The sequence below is a fragment of the Callorhinus ursinus genome, unplaced genomic scaffold (genome assembly GCF_003265705.2).
Source record: "Callorhinus ursinus isolate GAN/ISIS: 27379988/994484 unplaced genomic scaffold, GSC_fseal_2.0 scaffold33, whole genome shotgun sequence".
NCBI classification, from domain to species: Eukaryota; Metazoa; Chordata; class Mammalia; order Carnivora; family Otariidae; genus Callorhinus; species Callorhinus ursinus.
In genome coordinates, this window is record NW_027397095.1 from 3,518,025 (window position 1) to 3,536,431 (window position 18,407).

General features: G+C 40.3%; 1 pseudogene; it reads left to right on the forward strand.

Moving 5' to 3' along the window:
• The first annotated feature begins 4,221 nt into the window (after positions 1 to 4,221).
• On the forward strand, positions 4,222 to 11,953 carry LOC112809160 (olfactory receptor 6N1-like; annotated as a pseudogene).
• Positions 11,954 to 18,407: the final 6,454 nt, after the last annotated feature.

Genomic DNA, 18,407 nt, shown 5'->3' on the forward strand with positions numbered 1-18,407 from the left:
TGGCCTCTTTTCTTTTTTTTTTTTTCATTTTCCAAAGAAGGTATCACTCCCATATTTGCCAAAGCAAACATTTCGCCTAGTTCTTGATCCTTTTGTACATTAATCAGGATCTTGTTCCAACCACTATTACTCCCGATCTGACCCCAAGTCTTTAATCTCTACATGTGCACTAGCAAATGTTAATTAACATTTTCCTTCATGGTAATTAACTTTCCTTCCTAGCTAACAAGTGTGCTAGGATCATGCTTACCCTAAGAAGGTCTTTCAGTAATCCTAATACCCCTTAAGTATCTATTCTGTTCCTTTAATTTCATCACAAAAATTCTTCTGAGCATTCTCTATAGCCATTGTCTCTGATGTGTGACCCCTACTCTCTCTCTTCATCATCCCCTTGAAATCTTGCTCTATTATGGAACTGCTCCTTGTCAATCACTAAAGATCTTCTAATCACCCAAATCAATAATATTTTCTCATCCTCCTTTTTCTCTGACCCCTCTCCCATATCTACAATGTTGATCACTCCACCTTCCCCAAATCCCTATTCCACTATTTCCGGTTTCCTCCCCTTCCCAATAGCATTTATTGCCAATCTCCATTATAACTGTCCCTCTTTGCCACATCAACTCAATGGAAGCATCCCCCAAGCTTTTACCTTTGGCTCTTGTCTCTCCCCACATTAATCTAGTAATTTCCATAGTTGCAGGATCACTTTTTAGAGATTTCTCCCAGCTTCAATCTCCAGTCCAAACCAGCAGTCCCACAACTCCATGATGGCATTACCATTCTAGTTAGAAAGCCTCCACACCTCAGTGTCACTTACTTAATTCTTACCTCTCTGTCTCCCTCAACCCCCATATCCAGTTAGTCACAATTTCTTTTTCTTTTCCCTTCACAATGTCTCTCCTTTGTCCATTCCCCTCTTTGGCTTTCTTAGCTCAAGTGCTTAATACACTAATACACTACCTTACACCCAGACTATTATATTGCAATAGCCTCTTAACGGCCTCCAGTGTCTCCCTTTTCCCATCCATCCTCTGTACTGCTGACAGACTAATCTTCTTAAAGTACCACTTTGACTGTCACTCTACTACTTTAAAACTTCCCGTGGTTTCCCGTTGTTTACAGGATCCAGCCCCCACTCCTTAGGCTGCCAGTAAGATGCTCCACAGTTTGACTGCAGCTGCCATTCCTCCTTTCCACATGCTCTATGCTCCAGCCACACTGTGTTTTTGTTGCTTTCCATACCCTGACTGGCAAATAGTTTATTGGTTAGTTGCTGCATCGGCTCTGGACTCAGATAAGCCCAAGTTCTGCCACTTCATAGTTGTGTGATGTTGGACAATTTATATAGCCTCTCTGGTCTCAGTTTTCTAATCCATACCATAGGTACAATAGAGGAATCCTGCCCCATAGGATTATTATAAGGACTAAATGAGGCAATGCATCCAGAGTGCTCAGCACAGTTCCTGGTGTATTGAAAATAACAACAAAAAGGGCAAGAGTTTGCTATAATTGTACCCGTATTATGCCCATCTCCTCTCTTTGCTCAGTCCATTTCTTCTTCCCTGAATGTTCTTTCCCAAACTCACCTACTGAAGCCCTTTGTACCTTTCAAGGAACACCTCAAATACCATTCCCTTTAGGTAGTCTTCTCTGCTTCCTCCAACCTGAGCACTTTGCTTGAATCCCTCTCTTGGCATTTTTCATCCCACCTTGGAATAAAGCTATCAGCCTCCTGTGCCAGGCAAAGCAAAGCTCTTCCCCACCCCCCACAACCATATTCTAATTATGTCTGTATCACTCACAGCACCTACCATAGTAGGTGGTACAGAACAGGCACTGAGTAGCTATCTGTTGCCTGACTGTGGCCTGAGAACACAGACTCAAATGGTGAAAAGAGACAATGGAGAAGGTTCAGAGACTGGTAAACCATGACTATGGAGTGATTAAAGTTGCTAGTGGTGGCACTAGCACCCTCCCTCCTTTTATTTCTCTCTTCCCCTGTCTCCTACTCCTACTTATTTTCTTTTCCATCTTGTTCTTCTCCAGACTCTGTGGTCCTTACTATTGCAGTGTGCACCATGGCCATTATTTAATCCTGCTGATAGCCCTTGAGAGGAAAGAGGTTCCTATAACAACCTCAGATCTTGTCCCTTTGTCCTTACCACTTAAGCTTTGATGAAAACCACCCTCCTATCTACTACAAATTCTTACAAGAGGGGTTCATTAAACTTATGATCCAATTCTCCATCTGGAATCTCTGATAAAAATACAGAGCAGGAAATTAGACTCCTTTATGTAATAGCACTTACTAGGCTGCCCAGATACCAATCACCACTCCGTATCAATAACATTCTTCAGCTCTTGAAGATTGCCTAGCTCAAACTTTGCTTTTAGTCTACAACTGAACTTTGAAAACTAGTCATCCAATTTCCAGACTTTCCCTCCTTGCCATCTGCTAAGTAAGTCCTGCTAAGTACAAAGCTGTGACCATGTACAATCACCTGTAAGCTTGATTGGTGTCTTTTGAATTTTCAACCATTCACCAAGCCATGTGATTAGAGAGACAAATAAGATATGATCAGCCTTTTGCCCCCAAGGAATTTAGAGTCTTGTAAATTAAGCTTTTATGAACTTTGCATTTTACATGCTGCTTGCTGAGAAACATTGATTCTCTCAGCTCCTGACTCCTAATCACAGCATTACTGTTCTTCCAGCTGCCCTTCTTTCTTTTTTTTTTTTTTAAGATTTATTTATTTATTCTAGAGACACACAGAGAGAGAGAGCAGGAGCAGGGGGAGGGGCAGAGGGAGAGGGAGAGAGAATCTCAAGCAGACTCCATGCTGAGCAGGGACCCCAACATGGGGTTCCATCCCAGGACCCTGAGATCATGACCTGAGCCAAAATCAAGAGTCAGATGCTTAACATGGGGTTCCATCCCAGGACCCTGAGATCATGACCTGAGCCAAAATCAAGAGTCAGATGCTTAACTGACTGAGCCACCTAGCCTCCCCAGAAGATATACACCTTTTAAAGGAGTACATCTATTATATAATTTGAGATATACCTATAGTGGGACTCTGCATGTAGCAGGCATTCAGTAAATATTTTCTGACTGAAGAATAGAATGGAAATCTAAAATGCAGACATTTTCCTCTTGAGTATATTCAATAACTTGAATTAACAGCTTTAAAAGGTTGTCAGATGTCTGAGGTATCTGTTTTAATGAATAAACATAAATCATTTGTAATCAGCAATATTGATTTATACTAGGTGTGCTCAGTTCTCTTGCGGAGGTTAAGCGCGACCCCTGAAACCTTGTTTACAATATTAATTTTCTCAGTAAATTCTTCCTTTATAGCTAGTGCAGTAGTGAGGCTCTGTAGCTTGTCATTCATACAATCCCAAATTCATAATGAGTTTAAGAAACGGAACTGCAGATCAGACCCTGAAAAGAAGGACTGATATTTTGGAAGGGTCTCCTAGCAGTATTGAATCAAGGGTTGTGGGGGGGGAGGGGACAAAAGTTTGAAAATACTTTTGGTTAATTGTTGATTCCTTACTGAACATACTCAAGAGGAAATAATTGTATTTCCAGATCTTTAGTCAGAAAAATATTAAATGCCTACTGTGTGCAAAGATTTCCGCCACAGGTCTATATTCAGTTTTATATTAGATGAGCTCCTCAAAAATCAATGTGTATTTAACTACAAATTAAAGAGAAAATAATTTGAAAGGAACTTCTAGAAGTACTGAACTAGAGGTGAAGAGAGAGGAAAAGGGTTCAGAGACAAGATGAAAGTGGAGTCAACCAAGGTGAATGAATGAGAGAAAGAAAGAGAAAAGGTAGTAGCTGCAGATCAACCTTTTCCAATATCCCAGTGTTGCTGAGGGTTGGCCCTGTTCAGCACAACAGGAAAATTTGACTTTCAGAATAGTAATTGGCTCCTCTGAACCCACAAACTTCAGAGTTCAGGTTTTGGTGAGAAATTTGTTAGCCCGAGACATTCTGGATGTTCTTTGTATACTCTACCATTTTATTTCACTTTCCCAGTAGAGAAGGAAAACCTTACCCTGGGGAAACAGGCTTATGGGTAGTTGATTTTCATGAGAACAGCACACTGAACAATCAGGCAGGACCTGCCTCCCTAATGGGAGGAAGTTAAGGTAGGATATTAAGTTGGACAGTTAGAGCAGCACCTCGACTGAGAATGTTCTTGAATGTGGATCCGGATTCTCTGTCAGTATAAACAAAACATCCAGAACCATGGGGTTATGGTGGCCAGTCCTTCTATGGAGGACAAGGACAATGAGAGGTAAGAAAAATCTATTTAGGTTTCTGTCAGCAGTGACCAAAATAAAGCTTGCAGATTTGAGCTGGGATGGGAAAAAAAGTTATACAAATAAATACTTACTAAGATCTTACTGGGAGCTCATTTCTTGTGCTAGATTTGTGAAGGAAATCAGAGGACAGCAATTGAAAAACTCCAAGATTGCACCTACTTTTCAGGCACTTATAATTTTGTGAGGGAGATGACACATGAAACGATATATAAATGTATAATCATAGCCATATATATATGTACACAATATAAAATGTGAATGAGATTGAGCACTTATAGAGTGCTGGGTACCTCACCAACACTTCATATGGATTATCTCATTCAACCCTAATGAAAACACTGTGAAGTAGTTTTATTATTATAAGTATTGTTTATTTTCCAGCTGAGAAAATTAAAGCACCAAGAGGTTAAGTTACTTGCCCAGAGTCACACAGAGTACATGGTGGAGCCAGAACTCAAACTCAGGTCTGTCAGACAAAAGATCATGCTCTTCCCTACTCCAAAATACTACTTCCCTGTGACATGATAAATCCTCTAGTATGGACCAAAGAAACCATGTAACTGTGACTATTGCAGCTTTCTCACTGCGGTAAATTTGTCACGATCCACGAAGAAGAGGAGTCTGGAAGCAGAAAGCTTCAAAAAGAAAATGTGAGTGGTGACAGATACAGTTTTGAATGCTACAGGGTGGGGATTAGAGAGAAGCAAGTAGGAGGGGTACTGAGATTTTTCCCATTGTCACAGTCAAACACCAGGACGATGAGTGAAAGATGCAAGAAAATAAATGTCACTGTTATTCAGATGCCTGGCACCGTGAGCATATGAGCAGAGAAGTATTAAAATGATGGATCAGGATATTTCAGTTATCCTGGATATAAGGGAATGGAGCAGGCATAGAAAGTGTGGCAAATTCTCTTTCATCACTCAGAGGACAAGGTAAACATAAGAAGCCAATTAGAAAAATATAACTTGTTCAAAGGTAAACTCCTCATTCAAACTGGGTATTTAGCATTGTGGAGACCAATTAGTTTTTTCTAGAATGGTTTATTGATGAAATGTTTTCTGAATTCCATCAATTTCAGATTGTGGCTATAAAGTAATAGCCATAATTAGAATCTATATTTATAGGGTAATTGAGAAACTACATTTAAACAGATTATTTAGACTCCCAAATTTTTATATGAAATATCTTAGTTGAGACTAAAAGTATGAGCTCATTATCCTTTGCACAATTTACCAGAATAATTGTTGCTATTCTTCACATTTAGGCTAGGTATGTCACATAATGACACATCACGTATCATTTGGCCCAAGATATTTCTTGGCCCATTTCATTGTCTGTCGTGTTGACAAATGGAACAGAACAGGAAAAAAAAAAAGTATTTGACACCAAAGAATATAGTCGAATGGAAATATCTGTCACCAGGTCTCAATAATGTCTATCTCCAGTCTGTTTCTGGGTCTCAACAATGTTTGTTTCAGGCATTTCAGTTATGCCTGTCTCCAGATCTCAAGGTGCATAAACACAAATAACAAAATCATTTTTCACATTAATGTGTCATTGAATTTAAATAAAAAATTTAAAATAAAAAAATGAGCTGTCTATAATGTTCCACAAGTTGTATTCAAAGGAAAAGGGAAATTTTAGCCAAAATTTCCTGCTGCATGGTACAAACAGGAATTACTCAAAAAGACACCACTTATATAAGAATTGACCCAAAAATTCAACTTCCTCTACTGGTAGAAGAGCTAGTATAGTACCAGTTAAGGATTTCTTCTCTGCCCTTTCAGAGTCTGTCTCTGGGTAGTTTTCCTGCTCACCAGCCTTTTCTTTCTCAGACATCACATTCAGGAACAGGTTTATATGTATTTGGACCAAGAGATGACTTAAAGAGTGAGGCTTGGGTTATCCAGATGATCTTCTGCACTACCAATTAACCCTGACATCTATCATTAAACAATTGTCCCAGATATCAGCCTGGAATAACTTCGGGGAGAATAAAGATCTAAGAGAACATTTGACTGTTATGTGTTTGTTGCTTAATTTTTTTGTTTTATGGATAGAGTTAGGAGTTTGTAGGGAGGGAGAGAACTGGATATCTGTTGTTTTTAGGATGTACAACATGATGATTTAATATACACGTATTATGAAGTGATTACCACAATCAAGTTAATTAACACATTCTTCACTCACATAATAACTTCTTTTTGAGGTGAGAACACTTAAAATCTACTCTCTTAGCAAATATCAAGTATACAATGCAGTATTAGTAACTACAGTAATCATGCTGTGCATTAGATCCCAGGATTTATTCATCTTATTACTGGAAGTTTGTACCCTTTGACCAACATCTCCCCATTCCCCTCACCCCCAACCCCTGGTAACCATGGTTCCACTCTGGTACTATGAGCTCATCTTTTTTAGATTCCACACATAAGTGAGATCATACAGCATTTGTTTTTCAGTGTCTAACTTATTTCACTTAACACGATGCCCTCTAGGTTCATCCATGTTGTCAAAAATAGCAGGATTTCCTTCCTTTTTAAGGCTGAATAATATTCTGCTGCATATATACACCACATTTTCTTTATCCATTCATCTATCAGTGGACATTTAGGTTGTTTCCATATCTTGACTATTATGAATAATGTTGCAATGAACATAGGGAGGACAGCTATCTCTCTGAGATAGCGATTTCCTTTCCTTTGGATATATACCCAGAAATGGGACTGCTGGATCATATGGTATCTGATTGGTATAGCCAGATAATTGCTCTCCTTATCAAGCTATATACTTCTCCCTTCCAGAGTTGTAATCTTCACCTATTTTTTGGCTTCCTCCTCACCACCCCCTATTCTAAGAGGTTTCCCTGGATTGACTCTAGAAGAGGTAATGAGTTTGGGCTTCCATAATTAGTCTCCTACTTCCTAGTTATACTGCTACACTTGCAATTTTATGATTGTACTTTTGCAACTATTAACATCTCAGAGGTGATGGGAGGAGGTAAATTTGGGGGTTTTATTTTATACTGGGCACCAAACAATTTTTCATGCTAATGAATACCTTTCGATGTTTATAAGGACAAAGGATAATTAATACCAGGGCAAAATCTGATTAAGGATATGCCAGGAGAAAGAGTATATGTTTAATTAGATTTTCTGGGTAAAGGAAAGTTAAGAACAAGCTGTTTTCTACCATGTTTGCAAAAAAAAAAAAATTCACTAAGATATCTGAGTCCACTGTCCCTGCCTAGTAAATCAAGTATAATGATATACTGGAATCATTCTTTACTGATTGAGGATCTTTCAGAGCCTCTGACCATTATTTTGAGCATTAATTCTGACTGGCCAGAGCTACAAAAGGAGATGGAGAAGACAAAAAGAGTAGGACTGAATGTATTCTGACCCTAGGACATCTCCTGAAAATTGTTTTCTTGACTAAGCTCATTTCATTATCTCTCTCTCTCTCTCTCTCTCTCTCTCTCTCTCTCTCTCTCTCTCTCTCATGTAAAAGCAAAATGAAACAAAACAGAATTTTTTTAAAAATCCCAGATAATTGAAAGCTCTGGGTAGTTGGATTGCCATTAATAAAGGTTTTGTGGAGACTCATGATGAAGGGAGTCTAACAGTCCCCATGGAATTATGCTTTCCTGTGCTTCATTTACAGAGGATGCTCCTGATATGCTGTTGCTAACCCTGAGCTTTGAGCAATTTCTACAGAGTGAGTCAAGAGTTACACTGACACATTCACGGTCTTCCCTGGTCCCTTTTGAAACCAAGGGCAGGAATTTGTCAGGCTTTAGCTTAAGAGTTTGCTGTGTGACCACAGTGAGAGCTCTGTCTAGCTGGGGCTGGGGTCCTGTTACCAGATTGTTGACTCATATGAGGATTGAAACTGTCATCCCAGCCATGGATCATACCCCACTAGATCTTTTGAAAAGGCAGGAAGGAAGAAAGGAAGGAATGAAGGAAGAAAGACAAAAGAAAATCCCCCCCAAACTAAATTACCTACTTGGTCTTCCCATCTCAGGAAAAGACATGATCATTCATATAGTTGCTTAATCCATGTCATTTTGTTAAACTTTTTTATTAAAGTATAATATGTACAAAAAAAGTATCAGTTTTCCTATGTAAAATACCCTAAATTTTAAAAGATGTGTTACTGAAGTATAGTTGATGTACAATGTAATATTAGTTTCAGGTGTACAATACAGTAATTTGACAATTCTATACATTATGCTGAGCTTACCATGGTAAATGTTGTCACCATCTGTCCCCATAGAATGTTATGACAATATTATCGACTATGTTCCTTATGCTGTGCTTTTCATCTCCATGACTTATTTCTTTTATAACTGGGAGTTTGTACCTCTTAATCCCCTTCACCTATTTCACTCATCCCTTCATCCACCTCCCACCAGTTCGTTTTCTGTGTTTAAGAGTCTGTTTGGGCTTTTTGTTTGTTTTATTCTTTAGATTCCACATATAAGAGAAATCATATGGTATTTGTCTTTCTCTGTCTGACTTATTTCACTTAGCATACCCTCTAGGTCCATCCATGTTGTCACAAATGACAAGCTTTTATTCATTTTTACTAAAAAGCCCCCAAATTAATCCACCTTGCTCCATCCCAGCCTGGTCCTAGCCACCATCTCTTACCTGGATTACTGTTATTACCTTCCTCACCAGTTTTCCCAGTGTCCTTATTAGCCCCTTACAGTCTATTCTTCACATAGAAGCCTAAGGGATTTTTTCAAAATGTAAACCAGACCACACCTTCTACAAACTCACCTCCTATTGCTCTTCCCTCAGAGCCTGCCTCACCTGTTGCTCTCAAGCCACAGTAGTTGGTTTTGTTGTTTGCTCGGTTGTTTTACTTCTTCCAGCGTTCAGGTGCTTGTCTCACTTAGGGCCTTTGCACATGCCACCTTTCTACCTGTAATACCTCCCCTCTGATTGTTCTCATAACTGGCTACCCATATTCTTCCCTGAACATCTCATTTCCAGGCATATTATTCTTTGTATTAGGACCCCATATTTCTCCCTCATAGCATTTATCACAGTAGTAATTTTACAGTTACTTTTAAGATCACCTCCTCTACTGGGATGTAAGCTCTGGGAACATTAAGACCATGAATTTCTTGCTCCAGATTTTATCCCCAATGCCTACCTCGCCCAATATATGGCACATAGCAGGTGTCCAAAAATATCTGGTAAGCGAAGAAAAGACTGAGTGAAAGAATGAATAGAATTCTCAGCTGAAGGCTCTCTTTTGCATCAGCATGAATGTCTTCACTGCAAGAAAAGAGAGGATGGGAGAGGATTTAGGGAGGCTGGTGTGCCTTTGAATTTGGAGGCACTAAGGAGCACGCCTGTAAGCTAAAAGGGGAAATCAAGTTTATTTCATTATTAATTAATGAGACTTGGGATTGAATGATAAAAATCTAATGATGTTAATGTCAGTTCTGAATGCTGGCTAGCAGTCTCTGAAGACAAGGTAAAATGGTAATAGGACACTGCAGTTTAATCCCCCAATTAGGAAGCAGCTGTCACCCCCAGGGACAACTCTAGTTGCTGATTGATTTTCCTTATACACTGTAATTATATTCAGTACCATCTTAGGCACCCTAAATGTGCTGGAAACCCCGTTATAGGTGGACCTTCCTTTACACAGGCCCAGTTTATTAACAATCCAGATTAGTACAAAGGGTAAATTATGGAGAAATTTTTTCATGTCACAGAAGCATTCTTAATAAGATTCCTTTGAATAGCCAGTTCCCTGAATGGATTTAAAATAGTATTTCATTTACAAAAAATATGACTTAACTGTAACCTGTTAGGGACACATTGTCATTACCAAAGCAAAGCAGCAAAGATGGCTTTGCTTTATTCCTTGGCTAGAAAGAGGCTACAGCTTAGAACACCAACTAAATCGAGGCCCTAACTCTGGCCTCACATTAACCCGTAATTTAGGCCACAACACAGCCTGATTTTCAATTCTATCACAGCCCAGGCGCTAAGACAAGACAGCCATTTCAGAAATATGAGTCTTTGAGTTCTGGCTGGGGGAAAGGGGGCTTGTGGGGAAGGGAGAGCTACAGCCATGACTCACTGCAAATCCATCCCCGCTGCTGAAAAAAAAATAACTCTAAATGCACATCCTACTGCTTGTGAGTCAGGAATGTCATTTTCATTTATGAAGGATGGAACATTATTTTTCTCTAACATTTCAAGTGAATAACTTTACATACATTTTCCCCAATTTCCATAGGAATTTGATGCCATGGAAGCAATCAGTTACATGTCCCCAGAGCCTGGCAGAGAGTCTTATTTTTCTTACAGGTACATTAAGATCAATATCTCTGAATTCTCCTCCTCCTTCTAATTATGTTCCTGGTGCAACCTACCCTGATTTAGGGGTTCAGTGGGAGATAGGGTGGTCTGAAATTCTTGATGTTATTTTAGGATCCTGGACTCATGCTTTTATTGACTCTCAAAAGCTGAGTTTCAGAAGTTCAGAGAAGCTCCTGCACGACATCCCTATTAAGAAGTGTTTGCCTCCCACTATGAGACTCCCAAAGGTAGACTTGTCACATGTTATGTCAAGGAAAAGAGCCGAAAAGAGCAGAGGAGATGCCCTCTGTGTTCACTCTCCAGGGCATAGTTTCTGATTCTGCTACAAGTATTAGATAAATATACCTAGTAGAACAAAACAGAAAATTCATTTCGGAGGAGAAAAGACAAAACCTTTGGTTTCAATAGTATATGGCATTTCTGGTGCTATTTCTTCCCTCCAGGAGCACAGCTCTTTCTCCAATTGGCGATATTTCTCTCTTTTTTTCAGGTCTAATGTTTGAATCTCACAGACACATATAATCTGACCATGAACAAAGAATTTCTCCTCCTGGAATCTGGGAATCTCTATGGGCTACGGTCTTTTCGTGTGGGGATATTTCTGGGCATCTATGTAGTGACCATGCTGGGGAGCATTTTCATCCTCACAGTCATTTGCTTTGAGCTCAACCTCCAAACCCCCACATACTTCTTTTGGTCCAATCTTTGGTTCCTTGAGATCTGGTACACTACTTCCATTGCCCCTAAGATGCTACAGACCCTCTCTCAGATCCTGGGGCAATTTCTTTTGCAGGTTGTGTGGTCCAGTTTTACCTCTTCAGTTCATTGCAGTAGTCAAGTGCTTTGTTCTGCCAGCCATATCTTCTGACCGCCACCTTGCCATCTGCAGCTCCCTCCAGCACCCATCCCTCATGAACCTCCGCACATGCATCCTATTTGCCAGTGGGTCTTGTCTGGATGAGTTCCTAACCCCTGTGGTCACTGTTGCCATGACTTTCCACCTGCCATTCCATGCAGCCTATGAGATTGACCACTTCTTCAGTGACCTGGCTCCTGTATTGAATCTGGCCTGTTCTGATTCTGAGATGGTGGAGAAGGCCACTTTCTTCCTGGCCTCCTGTGTCCTGGTGCCAGGCACTAGACTAAGTACTTGGAGATTCAGGCCACTGCTGTTCCCTCCTTCCAGGGAACTGGCCAGCAGAGCAGGGATCCTCCCTCAGACCCTAAAACATAAGGCTTTGGGACTTCCAGGTTAATCCTTGCATGATAAAATTGAGTTTGCCAGACAAATGCAACTCCATCAGGCTATACCACCATGTATACATGACTTTTAGGGGAAAATGTGAAAGATCCAATTTGTACGCCACAAAAATCTCTCTCTCCCTCTCTGTCTCTTTCTGTCTTTCTCTTTTATAGAAATATCTGTTGGTGCTACGGTTTTTGGCTGCCTTATGTACATGTGCCCATGTGTACACAACATATGCACACACACATACACACATTTTTATACACACATAGTCAGCATACCCTTCCCATCCAAACTTATTGCATATTACTTACTATTATACCCTCTTAGCTTCTGCTTAGCGATGCCCTTTACTGTGTCTCTCCTCAGGCTTCATGCACATTCACCTCCCTTTCTGTTATTTCTTACATCATCTGCCCCTCCACTGAGCAGAACTGACTTTAAAAACCTAGAACAGCTATTGACTGTTCCACTCACTTGAACAGTTAGTTACACAGCCCCCTTGAAGACTGGAATAACATCATTCTTATTCCTCTTAATGTCCCCTACCATGGTGCTCTGCACAGAACAGATGCAAAATAATTATTTGTTAATTGAATGAATCAAAGCAATAAATGTTTGGTATGAAGAGAGTGAAGTAAGTCACTTTTTTCTGCCTACACTGGCTTCTCCCCAGCTTCCTCCTCGCGATCATAGATAGCCCCAGCTTTCTCTACAGGCAGGTCTGACTGAGCCCCCCTCCCAACTTGCTCCTTGCCATGCCCTCTCATCCACTTTCTCTAAACTGGCCAGGTGTATCTTTCTAAAATCCAAACCTGGCTCTGTCCTTTCCCTGTTTTCACGAACTCTCTGTGGTCCCCCTCTGCCCCTGGGATGGAGTCAGAGCTCCTCAGCCTGGCTTCTGGACACCTCTTGAGCTCATCGTTCACTGGTCTCCTTTTCGCCTTTGTGCTCCAGCCACATCAAATTTCTCAAATAGACTTGGAAGCTCCTTAAAGACTAGATCATATACTTGCCATGTCTCTCCCACAGTATCTAGATCCAAAGTGGGGCAAAAACGTAGTTGCTCAAACAAGATGTTTTCAAATTGTTTTTTTGTTTGTTTGTTTGTTTGTCCATGTTCAGCTATGTATTTTATTTTATTTTATTATGTTATGTTAATCACAATACATTACATCATTAGTTTTTGATGTAGTGTTCCATGATTCATTGTTTGCGTATAACACCCAGTGCGTATAACACCCAGTGCTCCATTCAATTGTAATGCAAACTTCACTTTCCTTTCCTCTTTGTTTCCATTTATTGGCATATGAAGCACTTTGGCTTGAAGAAAAAGTAATCTTGATTGGCTGTTAGTGATGTGTGTGTGTGTTTGTGTGTGTGTGTGTGTGTGTGTGTGTATACCATATTTCACCTGCCTACCCTCCTGGTGGGCACCACCAGGAGCACAGATAAACCCTCCAAGAACTTCTACCTACAGTATGAGTCAAAGAATGCCAAACAGTTTGGGAAACACTTTCCCGGCTGGTTCTTCCTACTCCCTTCCCGACCACCCACAGAGCTCCCTCTTGTATAGGGTCTAATTGTCGCTAATCTAGTTTTAACTTCTTGTAATTACCCTCAATTAGGAAATAGAGCCTGCAGAACGCACTCCTTGTGGTTAAGACATGGATCCAGAGTAGAAGTGTAATTACTTTTCAGCCTCTCAGGGGTTCTGCCTAGCCTTCTGTGCAGATGCAGAGTGGAAATGCTTCATCTGCTCCATGCATACATGTCTTTTTTTTTTTCTTTTTCTTGCATCCAGGTTTCTGAAATCGGTTGAGGAGTTTGTTTAGCATGTTGGCCATTGGGAAAATTTTTTTAAAAATCTACTAGTCTAAGATCACCTAAACTTAGAAACTTTCAACAACTTCCCATTGCCTTTGGGATGAAGTCCAAATGCTCCATGGAAGTGACCAACATTACCTGTCATGACATCCAAGGACATGGAGCCCACCTAGAGCCCATTTAATGGCCAAAAAACATATAACTCTTGCCTCAGTCTCCAGTCTCCTCTTTTGCTTTCTTGCTCTCAGAGTTTCTTTCCTCTCAGAATTTAAGTTCCCCAAACATGCTTCCTCAAAACTTTCACACATACTGTGCTTTCTCCCCTTCCTCACTCCACTTACCACCTGGCTCATTCTTTGGGTGCCACCCAGTCTTTTTATGATATGCTCTTAGAGCACCCTGACTTTTTCATTACTTCATTATAAATTTCTCTGCATCTGAATTATCTGAATGATCATGGATATAGATATATAGGCACATAAATATACATCCTCTACCTGGATGATAAACTTCACAAAGGCAGTATCTGTGTCTGTCTTGTTTGAACATTACATCTCCAGTACTCACCACGTGCTTAACACAGAATCATTGTTCAATTGATAGTTGTTAATAAAAGAATATAAAAGAGCCATCTAAAGTCACTTCATTTTTTTGATAAAGCATTATCTTGCTTTCACTCAAGATGTGGTTATTTAATCTTTTTGTGGGCCAATTAGTTTCAGTCTCTTCCCAAAACTACCACGTACCTCTGTATTCCTTGCCTATCTCTCACAAATGTATGTAATTCCCTGAGGGAGCTAGAGGAAAGTGTATAACTCAGGACAGCCCATCCCTACGGGTGAGAAACGTGTCAAAGTGCATGTCTCACTCACGTTGGTCATACAGCTTCCCTGATGAACATAAAAGGCAACACTTTTCTATTATTGTGCTTTGGTTGACACACTGCCTCTGCAACATGAATAGATTTCTTCTATTTAGTGAAACATTATGTTAATGATTGGACAGAGTAATTAATAACAAATCAGATTAAATTTTCATGTCTCTATACAAGCCAAAGAGAAATTATCTCCATTAACCTGATCAGCACAAACTGTCATACTAGATTAGAAGAACTCCAGCTTCAATTTATACTTTAACCTCCACCGTTTTGGCAGATGGCTTGCTGTTACCTCAGCGGCTCCTCGGGAGAGAGGGAGAGGAAACAGGGAATGGGTAAGTCAGGGGCTGAAAGAAGCAAAATGGGCTTCAGCCTTGGCCTGAAAGAAGCTTGCCAACAGTACCAGTAACCCATCCACATTATCATTTCTATATAAAGGAGCCAGGCTGGGAAGTGGGGGAAGGCTGGATGGTTCTTAGAGCAGTGATACTAATTGAGAAAAGTTATAATTGTGTTCCAGAGCAGTATATCTAGAAGTAGAAATCCAGAGAGAGGGCCTAGAGACAGATTTCAGGACCTTAGGAACAGAGGACTGCCAAGAATTAGGTATCAGGAACCCAGTCAATTGAATTGGGGTTTTGAGGGCATTCTGGTAGGGGCTCCAAGATTTCTAAACGTTTTTAAAGATTTTATTTATTTATTTGACAGAGAGAGAGAGAGTGAGAAAGCACAAGCAGGGAGAGCAGCAGAGGGAGAGGGAGAACCAGGTTCCCCGCTGATCAGGGAGCCTGATGCGGGGCTCAATACCAGGACTCTGGGATCATGACCTGAGCCGAAGGCAGACGCTTAACGACTGAGCCACCCAGGCGCCCCAGATTTCTAAACTTTAACATCTTCTTTCTTCTTCTTCGCAAGTTCTGCAGGCTCCTCAAATTTACCTTCTATGTCCAGCTTCACCTGTAGTGCAGTATCATTGCTGGCATAAAAATGAATGAAGACACAAAGTCTGGGGACATGGTGTCTGGTCTCACTACTCTTCCAGCTGATCAAGATTGGAGTTTAATAAAGCTGATATCAAACTCTATTTCACACTACTACTAAAGTAATAGGGATTGTGTGACAAACCCATTAGAATTTATACATCCAAATGAGACTTATCCTCTTCACAGAAGTTCACTATTACACTAAAAACAAAATCACTGGAACTTCCTTTTTGAGTATTTACTTTATAATCTTAAGACACATTTTTTTTATTTCCTCAGCTGAGGTTAACTTTTTCATCTTTTGAGGATGCATTTGCATTCTACAAATGGTGAAAATTTTTCTGAACTTGGTGATAAATGACTCTGGAGTCTAAGCTGAGTGGTACCATTCAAATAAGTTAGATCCAGACAAACAGGCAGGGCTTACCTAAGCTCTAAGAGGGGCCTAAGCATTATGGAGCTAGCTCAAGCAGGTGACCAAAGTGTCAGGGAGCCCTGATAGTGGCAATAGTGTCAAGGCAAGAAATAGGTAGAAAGTATCCAGGAGTCCCAAGAACAAATAGAAGTATAGTATCAAAGTAAAGATTAGAAGGGCCGGAAGAGAGGCAAATCAGAACACTACTTTCAGAGGGAATGGATTATCAGTTGGGAAACCAAAGAAGAGATTTGGATTCTAGAAGAGAGTTACAGGAAATGAAGTAGGACCCCAAGTAAGTTTATGGGATGACAAAGTCAGAATAAACCTGAGTTTCTAGGATTTCCCTTGTGCAAAACTAGGGTTGTTCCAAGAACCAAGGACAGAGTTTAAACCACAAGAATTTTTGAATGCCCTCAGCACAACTAAAATTGCAAAAGTGATTTACCAGCTATGGCCCTGTTGTGTCTAAAAAGCCAATCACAGGGACGCTTGGGTGGCTCAGTCGGTTGAGCATCTGCCTCCAGCTCAGGTCATGATCCTGGGGTCCTGGGATTGAGTCCCACATCCACATCGGGCTCCCTGCTCTGCAGGGAGTCTGCTTCTGTCTTCCCCTGCTTGTGTTCTCTCTGACAAATAAATAAATAAAAATTTAAAAAAGAAAAAGCCAATCACAGAATTCCTCCAGTGCTTTAGAATTCTTATCCTATTAGCCTGATTGACTGCCTTTGAGAAGTGAATTCTACACGGATAGTGTCATTGCTAGCAGAACAACACGAGCCCATTATCCTCATCCATAGTCGGATTCTGCACCCATCTTAGGGTCTCTGGCATGCTACAGTTGCCTCTGAAGATTCCATCATTTGTTTCTTGGTCATTTTAGAAAGCCCATTTTTCACCCTGGTTACTATTCTGCTTGAGAACACCTTGTTTTGTCAAGTTTCCCTTAAAAGTTCAAAACAAATGTCAAGTCCTTCCTGTTTTCATTCATCACTCAAAATGCATTGACTTCTTCTTAGAAACTTTGCTTGTGTTTAGGATTTCTTCCAGAACAAGCTAGCTTCTTCCTCCAAATTGGATTCTTCAGCCATCATTCTCACACTTGCAAGGCATTAAGACATTTAATGAAGCAAATCTCTGACCTTTTCAATATTTCTATCAATCCTGTGGATGATGAGATGACCAATTCATGCATCATCAAGGACACTGTTCCTAAACCTTTCCTGGCAGTCCCAATTCCTGCTCATGATATTATTCGGTCCCTCATAAGTATCTCTTAACACATAAAGTATCTCACTTGCAAATTCATTTCACACAACATTTGATATTGATCCTTTGCTCTAAACAATAGCCACTCGTTTTTTCAGTGACATGAAAGTAGCATGCACTGCACTGCTAATGCTAGCTAGTGGAGATTGATTGGTCGATGTTGCCAATTTTGCTCCTGAAAGTTAAAACATGTTGCCAGTCTGACCTTGGTCCCAGTTCCAAATGTTGAGTAACAACTTCTCTTTGGGTTGTATAGACCTGGCCTCAAGGACGATTGTTCTAGAAATCAAGACACTTATACTGTCCAATTATATTGTCCTTTCTCTTTCATATAATTTCTATTCATCATCCTAGCCAGGACTAGGATGAAAGTCATTGCCTCGTGGGTTTGGAGGGAGATAAGTAGGGTTTGGAAGGGTCCCTTGACATGAGTCTCAGCTTAGTTAATGACGTATACCTATTATAGTACCCTACAGTATTTGTTTTATCCCATCTCTTAAGAAGCTACAGCATATGGTAGTGGTTAAGATAGTAGGCTGTGGAGTTAGAACTGGGTTTGAAACCCAATTTGACCACTCACTAACTTGGCCAAGTGAATCACTTTCACAAAACTGCTGTTTCCTTATTTACACGATGGAAATGACATCCACCTGCAAAGGTCATGAGGCCTAGATGAAATAACACAGGCAAAAAACTTAGCATGATACCTGGCACATATTGAGTTACCTCTATTAATTGTTGGGAAGACCAATCTGACTTAGTAAAAACTCAGAATATCTTTCAAAACTATAAGGTAATTCCTCCACTAATATTGACTCTTCTTGCTTAGAAATTTCCTTCAAAGGGGCACCTGGGTGGCTGTCATTTAAGTGGCTGACTCTTGATTTTGGCTCAGGTCATGATCTCAGGTTGTGAGATCAAGCCCCGAGTTAGGCTCCACACTGGGCATGGAGCCTGCTTAAGATTCTCTCTCTCCCTTTCCCTCTGTCCTTCCACCCCTGTGCGTGCTCTCTCTCAGAAAGAAAGAAAGAAAGAAAGAAAGAAAGAAAGAAAGAAAGAAAGAAAGAAAGAAAGAAAGAAAGAAAGAAAGAAA